Genomic DNA, 10,328 nt, shown 5'->3' with positions numbered 1-10,328 from the left:
TGTCTAAACTCAGTCACTTTGAACGCGACTGAAGTTTTGTTCATTTTGTTTGGTCCTCTTTTCAGTTTCTGAGTTGAGAAAACCCCTCTGAAACCCTCCTTCTCGTCATGGACTTCCAAGTGGTTGTTCTCGCTGGTGGTACCTCCCAACAAACTCCTTCCTCTCGTCTCCAAGGTACTCTCTTTATTAGTTTTTTTTCCCGCTTTTCGATGCTTCCTAAGATTTTCTTAGTCGCTAATATTCTGGAAATGATTCAGTTCTTTGACTGAACAAAATCCAATTCCTGAATTGGTATTCTTCTTCCTGATCCTACTTTTCCTAGCATGAAGTGGCTTTAGTGGATATCTTTTGGAAGTTCTTATCCCACGGCGGCTTTTTTTTTTTTTTTTTTGGCCCCCGAGTGCAGGAGGTTCCGAAACCTTTACTTCCTGTGGCGAACCGACCAGTTCTATCTTATGTTCTTGAGTTGTTGGAGCTCAGTAACCTTAAAAAGCTCATTGTGGTAAGAGGCTCTTTAATCAATCTGGTTTGTATCCATTATTTTTGTTTCCCATTTATGCTCCTGCTGGCGTCGAATATTCTACAGAGGGAGAAAAGGAAAAAGATCAGAGGACCGTTTGGTGATTTTGTCATCGTTGCCTGTAATGCAGTGACCGGCAAACTTAAAAGTTGCTGAGTCGTGATGAATCTTCGGTTCCTCGGCACAAAGGGCTATATCATTATGATAGTGCTATACATCCTGAATATTGATTGGAGTTTAGGTTATAATTCAGAATTCTTAATTCTCATTTGTCTAGGTAGTTGAAGGCGAAGAAGAAGCTCTTCATGTTGGTGGTTGGATATCAGGGGCTTATGTCGATCGTTTGAATGTTGAGGTAACCGTTGGATCCTTGCAGCAGTATATTATGAGCCATTATTCACCAAGCAACCGTGGCTTCCTCCCCTGCGTGAGGGATGCTGCTCAATAAAATCGACGACTATATGACTAAAGCGCCATATGCAAGGGATTTCATAAGTTTGGCATCCAATATTTGAAAGAAAATAATAATAATGATTTACTGCTGATGGCCATTAATTGGAATGAAACTTTAAAACTCTTGCACAGGGTGAGAATTATTCATTAAGGTTCGTACATAATAGGTTTAAATTAGATCCATTTATTTACCCTCTCAAATATTTCTTTCATTTTGGAATAAAACTAATATGATTACAAACCATCGCATAGCCTCTAAACGGAGCTGAGGAACCATATTATTAGCTTCAATGTGTATCAAAAGTACTTGTCTATTTGGAAATGGAGTGCTTGTAATCTGGAATGAGCTACGTAGAACCATTGGTAAGAGGTCATTAAACATAAACATGTGGGATGGCTTGAGCACCAGTGCAAATTGAAGCATAATTGTCATTATCATCCTAAGAAGTATAAACATTGATATGAACACAATAAAACATGGATATGACACTGCAAAGTGAAAAGTGTCAAAGCTGCTATATGAAGCGCTGCATCTTGTTTCATGATTGTGTCAAACAGAGTCAATTTTTTGACTTGTTTGTATTCTATAGTACATCTTATTAGTGCGGTTGATGTATTTTTGCGGTCATCTAATTATACCTTCAATGGTTTTGTATTGGTCTATAGAGGAATCCTCCATAAGAGATAACTAAGACCCTTTGCCTCATCTAATTATACCTTCAATGGGTTTCTCTTCGCCTCCGGAGCTTTGGTTGTTTTCAATTGATTGGATAAAAGGGAAAAACTTGGCTAACCTTTCTTCTTGATCGGTGCCTCTTTATTGAATAAAACTAATAGATACAACAAGTGATTATTTCTCCTTGGCGCTAAACTAGAAGGTGTATCTAGGTCATTTAGGTGATATTCTGGATTTTATGAGAGCAAATATATACTCATTGCCCCAGTACAGACCAGATATTTTTGTCCAAGGTGTGGAGGGTTTGATCTATTAACACTTGAGAATATGTGTGAGTTACCTTTTTAAAAAAATTTGAATGAGATTTCCTCCTGGAACACTGCAACTACTTATTGAAATATTTATTGGTGGTAAATGCATTAACATTTAAGTGCATGAGGAATGTAGATACATAGGCTGCCAATTTCATAATTCATAGATGTGGTTTTCTGCAGTCTTCTGTTGCTGAGTATTTCATGATGTCATTGTGGATGCGTTTTGGGCATGCATGTTTGCTCCATGTGAAGTCTGACGTTGACAAATTAGTCTCTTGTATGGTTACAATTTTGCTTGCAGGAACAAGTGTTTTCTGAGTAATGACTAAAGTTCCAAAAAAAAAAAAAAGTTACCAACACTAAATCATTATATGTACTTTGTATTAATACTAGCGTCACTTTTGGGTACTGAGGGAGATCAATAACCTTGCATTTGTCAGCAGTGGGTTTAAGCTTGTAACCTCATTTTCTTTTCATAAATTTATACTCCTTGACTCCTTGTACAGGTAATTAACCATTAACTGCCATGTCCCATGTCCCAGGTTGCTGCTGTTCCTGAGGATGTGGGAACAGCTGGTGCAATTCGGGCTATTGCGCACCACTTAACAGCTAAAGACATTTTGGTAAGTTCTTCTCTTCCTTATGCTTCAAGCTCTGAGGCCTGAACAAAATTAATCCTTATGTTATATAGATTATGGCTATGTTTTAATTTTCTGCAGGTTGTCAGCGGTGATCTTGTTTCTGATGTACCTCCTGGTGCCATTGCTGCTGCTCATAGAAGACATGATGCAGTGGTTACTGCAATGCTTTGCCCTGCTCCAGTAAGTGGATCTTCAGAGTCAGGCACCTCTGGTGGGAAAGACAAAACCAAGAAAGTTGGCCGCCATGACTTAATTGGGCTGGATCCCACAGCACAGTTTTTACTGTACATTTCAACTGGTTAGATCATTAGTTTTTCCTTAAATTTGTTTTTTACTTTATATGTTCCTCATGTGGAATCTTGAAACTTGTTCAGGAGCTGAATTGGGAAAAGATGTTCGAATTCAGAAGAGCATACTTCGAGCAGTTGGTCAGGTGTAGTTATTCGTTGCTATGTTTTCTTTATCTTCCCTTTAGCTTTGAATTATGCAATGTTAAATAAACGTCCTTTACCAATTGAGAAAATCATTTGTTTATGCTTAACTAATGTTTACTTCCACGCACATTTTTCCACTGTCTTGACATTTCTAATTCTGCATGTTGGCGAACATCATCATTGATTTTCTTTTTCGTCTGCCGAGATGAAAATTATATGCCTGTGCCAAACGCATTTAATTTGCTTCAGTTTAGTCATGGCATGAATGGTTTACACAAGAAGCAAATGGAGGCAAATTAAAACGTTCAAGGAGTACATAAAAATCGAATGTTAGGAGATATATTGAGAAAACAAGTTCTTTTGAGGACTGACATGACAGTTTCCTTCCTTTAGCTAATACTATATTGAATGATAAAGTATTTTTATGCTATTTTCTTCTCCACTTATTTTTTTTAAACTTTTTATCCTTTTTGTAGATGGAGATAAGAGCTGATCTTATGGATGCCCATTTGTATGCGTTTAAGAGGTATTATCATTTGCTTCTTAACTTTCCTACGTTCCAAATCTAAGATTTGGAAACTTACGTCACTGATTTCTTTTCAGGTCAGTTCTACTAGAAGTTTTTGATCAAAAGGCTAAGTTTCATAGCTTAAAGCAGGACGTACTGCCTTACCTAGTCCGGAGCCAACTGGTTAGTTGCTCAAGATTTCTGTAGTGGTATGTTAAGGATTTTTGTTCCAAAGTTCTAACGTGTTTCAAATTTTCTTAAATTATCATCATAGATCAGAAGTTTTTTCAATGGTACACCACAAACTGAAGAAAATGGATCTGAGAAGGTTGTGTCTCAGAGCAATGAACAATGTTATCTCAAATCCTTTCCAATGCGACTCATCCGACCTTTCATCACAATATGAACTGGGTCGTAATGGTTCTACTTTTGCTGGAAGAACTCATAAATGCTGTGTTTATATTTGCTGAAAGCAGCAAGTATTGTGCACGCTTAAATTCTATTCAAGCATACAGCGACATAAATCGAGATGTGAGTTCAATTAGTTGGTAGAACTTTTTATTTAGGATAGTGTGTCAGTTTGCCATCATGTTTAAAATTACTTATAAGTATATTTCACATAAGTTGAGATAAAACTTTTGTCACATACTTATTTGTATTCTGTAAATCATGATTGAAAAGTTGCTTGGAAGCCATTCCAAATGGGCCCAGTGTTAAATGGTTCTTCAGGATGCACTTTGCTTCCTTGAGATTCAGAACTTTTTGATGTGACAGGTGATAGGAGAAGCTAGCCATTTATCAGGGTATTCCTTTCTGCTCACAACAATATCATCCATCCTTCTGCAGAACTTGGAGCAAAAACCACCGTGAGTTAAACTATCTACAAACACTTCACAACCAATATATATGCGGTCTTTATGTGGAAAACATGCTGTGTAATTCTGGTATACAATGTTGATTATGGTGACTTCTTTTAGGTAGGACCACATTGTATGCTGGGTGAAGGTTCACAGATGAGTGACAAGTGCAGTGTTAAGCGGTCTGTTATTGGTCGTCATTGCCGGATAGGTGCCAATGTTAAGGTGGGTTGATATATTAGTAATACAAGTTGATTGGAAGTTTTGCCTTTTGTTTTTCAATTAATCAATGACATGGAGATCTTTATACTCGGTGGGTGGTTAGCATTTGGGCTCCTATTAATGTTCTGTTGTATTGAGTGAGGTTTATGTGTCATTTTATTTGAATTTTCTTATCCATCTGCAGATTGTTAATTCCATAGTTATGAATCATGTTACCATTGGAGATGGTTGCTCGATCCAAGGTTCTGTCATTTGCAGCAATGTGCAGCTCCAAGAACGTGTTGTGCTGAAGGATTGTCAAGTAAGTTCTCCAGCTCTCTCTTGCTTGCTTGGTTATGTTGGAAACTTGAATTGGATTTGATGTCGCCTGTTTTTCCCAGATTGGAGCAGGTTATGTTGTCACTGCGGGAAGTGAGTACAAAGGAGAAGTATTATTGCTAGGAAATGAAAATGACGTGTGAAAGTCTGATGGGAACATGGCAAGTTGAATTTTGTTGTGCCTGGTCGGTTATGGCTTGGAGGAAATTTTTGGAGTCGTCGCTAGAGCCACGAGCAATGGTGTGCTCTTGGCAACAACCAATAGCTCATTGATTTTTGCGGTTTCTCTTCTTCATTCCCCCACCCCCCCCCCTAAAAAAAGAAAGAAAAGAAAAACCCAAAAAAGTTTGGCTCTTTTTTATTTAAAATTTTTTTGGCCCCATCCCGGTTGAGTTTCCAAGCACTAATGTTGAACCAGAGTTTAAAACACATCTTCAATCAATCATTGTTAGGATCTCTGCACATAAATGACTACATACTGACCTGCGTTTTACTTTATACCTAAATGGTCTGCTGTGTAAATGCTGGCACTAGAGGTTGTAGTTTCGTATTGTTTTATATTACGAGTTTTATGGTCCATTCAAAATCATCATCATTGCAACTTGCCCGCCGTTGATCTTTCCCGTGAATCATACCGGCTCACATGTTGCGGCCATGAACATTTACCGCGCTCTGTTTTTTATATGTTCTTTTCGGGGCAAAAGGCATGTTAAACAGTTAAAGTTTACAATCAAAGCAAACATCACATTTTAACTAGAACTGTGTATTAAAGGAACGAAGGTGATGGACGTATTGACTGAAATAATGCAATCATGTTCAAACTAACAAGCCTGAAGCTAACTGAACCTTCTACCTGACAACACGTTGTTGTTGCCACTGTTGCTTGTACTAAGTGCAATATTGTGCACTCAAGACACGATTCGAATTGTCACGAAGCTTGTGGTAGTGATAGGCGATAATCTTATCAAAATGATTGTGCACTAATGCATGGGATATGACTGTACTATAATATTACTTTGCAAATCGGAGCGTCCATTCTGCTGCCATATCATCGTGCTTTCCTTTATCTCCCAAGTACAGGTAGGCAATGCCAGGGACAGCTGCATAACAGCTGCATTATTTGCCATACCAATAACATCTTCATACTTTACTCCAAAGACATACATAGATTCTTCGTATAAAAGTTATTATAGGCCTTGGCGTCGCCAATGCTGGTACGTATTTGACTCCCGAAATCAACTTGACTCAAAACTAAAGACTTGAAACAAAAGCATCAATCCAGTTAAGTCACAATACACAATGTGCAACATTATATCAACTTCCATTTTCGAAAAATTAAGACATCCCATTATTCCTCAATTTGATTTAGAAGGGACGGGTCGGAATTTATCAAAATCGATCTAACTGCAAGTAGCACCTCAGTATAGTTAGTCGGGACTCCAATCATCCTTCAATATGCCCAAACTAACTCAGCTAGTAGTGTCTATATTGCAATACATACGAGTCTTGCATATGACCTGCAGGCTAAGATAGTTTGATTGAGGAATAAAGCCAACAAAGAAACTAGACTTGAGAGACCACTAACATTACAATTCAACGTTCTAGACCCGAGAGACCACTAACAAGTTTATCATCCGATATTCAGCAATTCAGACTCAGCCAACATTACGTTACAAAACCATAAACCAGGCAGTAAAAGTTCCCCGTATGGAGTCAAAAGGTAAAACTTATATGCCCTCATACCTCGAGATTCTCCCTTTTATTCACATTTGTTGTACAATTTGGCATATTACACACACGTTTGGATCGAGAAGAATAGAGAAGAAAAGAGGTGGAAGGATTTTTTATTTTTCTTTCTTACCTTCTCATTTTTCTTATTGGTTTGAATTAGGATGAACAGTGTTTCCCATTTCTTCTCATTTTACCTCCTCAATCCAAGCGTACTTCGAAAGAAGTAACTAATCTCTATTATTAATTTCTCTTCTCTTCCCTTAACCTTCAATCTCCATCCCTCCATTCCATGGTAAGTTGAAAGTTTAGAAAGGCTAAATAAATAAAAGAGTTCAGTAATCTAAATTTTGAAATTATTGCCTTTGCAGAAAAATAAATATTTAAAAAAATTTAAGAAAAATAAAGACAAACAGAGAAATAGATTGACATGTTCGGAGCAATCCGAAGCAATTATAAAAATACAACATAATCCCTTTCTCCAGTCATGACTCATGAAGTACTCTACTTTTAACTCGAACCCCACATGGTCAAATGACAATTTACTCCATTTTCATGGAAAACAATTTTAACTACGCAGAACTACTTGACGAAGAACAATGTTGCTCAATACACCTGCGGAAACTTAAAGGGATATCACTCGGAAATATTATGTCAGGGAAAAATAGGCCACCCTCATAAGGTGTCCCCACAACAAAAGAGAGGTTTGTCAAGATTGCCTTCTCATGCTGATGCAACTTGTAGTTAACCTATGCTCACATATCACTAAAACTCTTCTCTTTCAATTAAAAAGAATGCAGGACTTATTGGTAGACCAGATTTCGCTCAACATACTTAAAATTTCTGTGTGGTAGGCATAAGCAACCCCGATCACATGTTTGGCATGTAGTTTCATTACAGACCAAAAAAGAACTCTCTCTTAGGATATGGCTACAATTTATTTGGAGGTCGACCTTCTAATTTCTCAATTTATTTGGATGTTACACTCCCCACCTTCCAGTAAACTTGATTGAATTGAATCATTATAATATTTAGCAACGGTCTAGTGGAAGTGGCCATCACAATCTGGCACATACTCACCATGTTCTATTGGAGCCAAAATCCATAACCCCATGTTTCAGGTTTCAATAGACCTATGAAACAGGCGAAAAGAAGACTGCCAAAGAGTTGTAAACACATATTCAGTATAAAGACAAGGAGCAAATGTTAAGACCTGTACTGACCGATTAAAGCTGAAGAAGATCTTCCTCCTCCCCCACCCGACATCATGATCTCTGTACTGACCGATTTTCACTATCAATCCACGAATATGCAGAATCACCAGAGTGAGAGGCAATGTTCACTCACTGCTCCAAAAAAAATGAAGGCACAAAAGTGCGTCCCAAATTTCTAAATGAAGCATATTGTTGCTTTCTTCGAACTCTGATTTTTAGGTATTGAGAATTTCTTAAATTTCGGAAATTTTATCTTATAAATTGCGTACCAATTACTACAGAACTTCAGTGATGCTTTTTTCTTTTGAGAGAATTAAAAAAAAAATCTCCAAATTACTAATCTCAAAATTGATGCAACACTTCTATAGATTTTGAAATAAACACATTTTTATAAGAATTTTTTATTTGAAATTTAGTAATTTCAAATTTTTTTAGAGGAATTCTCTCTTCTTTTTCTTCTCGATATATGTTCAATATACATGTAAACAAAGGATTTTGAAATAATACAAGTTTTTTATATTTTAATATATGCATGGATTAACCGTTCTAACTTTTCCTTTCCTAACCATAAGATTGCAATTTCAACCGTCCAAAGTGTAAGCAAGTCCTTCACTCTTTCCTTAGCTTTTAATTTTTAGATAACTTCGAAAATAGTGTACGTTGTACGGACAATAGATTCTGAAGTAAAATATGCTGTCCATTGTACCAAAAAATTGTGCCATTTAGATTTTGACTTCTAATATTTAGCTGTTAGGTTTGTGAGCATAACGGAGAGACCTCGTGATAAATGGCACAAATCCATGTTGGATCAGAGGAATCAGTTAGTCTTCGAGCTATGAAATGGAGTGTTGGCGGCGGTAGCAGAGCCAGCCATCCATCCAACAATGATAACCCCCGGGAAAAACAGAAAGACAATGCTGAAAATGAGAACAACATTGTTCTGAACAAAGTCAATGCCAATCTTGAGATTTCAGAATTTCCCGTTTGTTGTTATGCTGCTATAAGGGCTCAATCTCAGGTTCCGCAACTGAACTTACCTTGTCTGTAAATTACAATGATCCTAACCTCCCAATCAGTACGACAAATGGATTGATGGGAAAGATAAAGAAATGGACACAAATTGATTATAACTTCATTCCGCGAATCATTTTTAGACGGCAAACCTTCAGGTCATAGCAACACACAAATGCCAAAAATTACACTAGATATCAGATTCTGAAGCATGGATACTCGCAGGCTCCAACTTCCTCCTCACTGCGCTTTCGGGACCCAGTGATAAAGGAGGAAAACTCCCTCCTGTCAGACTTGAGTTGGAACTGAAATCAAAATATGCATGCTCAGATCAGATTTTATTATAGAAACTACTTTTAATTTACTTAATTAAGAGACGCAGCACTTCTCACCTTCCTGTGTATCTACAGGAGCCATGACCTGCAACCACACCCGGCATTAATTGCTTAACTTCTCAGAAATCTTCAACACAGTTCACCATAATACCATGCCATAAGAAGTAAGCATTTATTGATATACAAACCGCTCAGGGACTAATGTTCACCGAAAAGAGAAAAATGATTACGTAAATCGCTTTAGAGTATAGCGTCTGCCTATTAGCATATAAGAAATAATAGCTAGGTCAGCGGTCTGAACATTGAATTATGATCTAAGAAAAGCACAAACTTCTGAATACCCCGAGCGAAAACACTTCCTACTGTTGGAAGTACTTCTATAAATCCTTATAGGAGAAAACAACTACCCTTCAAATGCAGTGGCACCAAATTCAACACTCCAATGATGATGATCATGAAATGCAAATTACACAGTAGAACTCGCACAAATACATTCTCAATTTATAGTTTGTTTTCAAAGTAGGCACCATTAAATTTCTATGACTTTCGGCACGAGTTTGAAAATGCAATACCTAATTTGTGTTGCTTGATAAAAATTAGAAGAGCAACATATCAAGAAATCCTGTTTAATAAACATAGATAGGCCACGCTGACTTACTAGGATCCACAGCAGTTTGTTGTAGCTGTACCATCGAAGTCACACGTTCCGCCAGTAGCACGCATCTTTTGATAATAATCGTTGTAAGCATAAGAGGCATGGCTTTTTACATTATTAGGTGAGTAACATGGCTTTCCCGGTTGAATAGCTGCGCAGTTAGCATGACCTTGTCCACAAGCCCAGTTCAGGCCTGCTTGCAGCTTATCAGAATCTGCACCATCTTTAGCAACGCAAAAACTGCTGAAGAATTTCCAGTACTTCGACCAGATCCCATCAAACTCAAAGGATAGACAGCACTTCCATTAGTACTAAGAATGCCCCAGTTTTTTTTCTGATATAGGCCCATTCCTCTTGTCTTCATTAAACAATTCATATATGTATGTATTAATGGCTATTTGTGGCTGACTAGGTGGACCAGAACCATTTAGGACTCGTCTAA

The 10,328-nt window shown here is 37.4% G+C and overlaps 2 pseudogenes; one reads left to right on the top strand and one right to left on the bottom strand.

Moving 5' to 3' along the window:
- Nucleotides 1-107: 107 nt before the first annotated feature.
- On the top strand, nt 108-5,086 carry LOC114746077 (translation initiation factor eIF-2B subunit gamma-like; annotated as a pseudogene).
- Nucleotides 5,087-9,055: 3,969 nt separating this feature from the next.
- On the bottom strand, nt 9,056-10,323 carry LOC114746072 (glucan endo-1,3-beta-glucosidase 4-like; annotated as a pseudogene).
- Between the last annotated feature and the right edge of the window lie 5 nt (nt 10,324-10,328).

The sequence above is a fragment of the Neltuma alba genome, unplaced genomic scaffold (assembly GCF_004799145.2).
Source record: "Neltuma alba isolate B1F8T4 unplaced genomic scaffold, ASM479914v2 tig00004881_pilon, whole genome shotgun sequence".
Taxonomy (NCBI): Eukaryota; Viridiplantae; Streptophyta; class Magnoliopsida; order Fabales; family Fabaceae; genus Neltuma; species Neltuma alba.
Note: the sequence above shows the minus strand (reverse complement) of the source record. Positions and strands in the feature narration are given on the sequence as shown.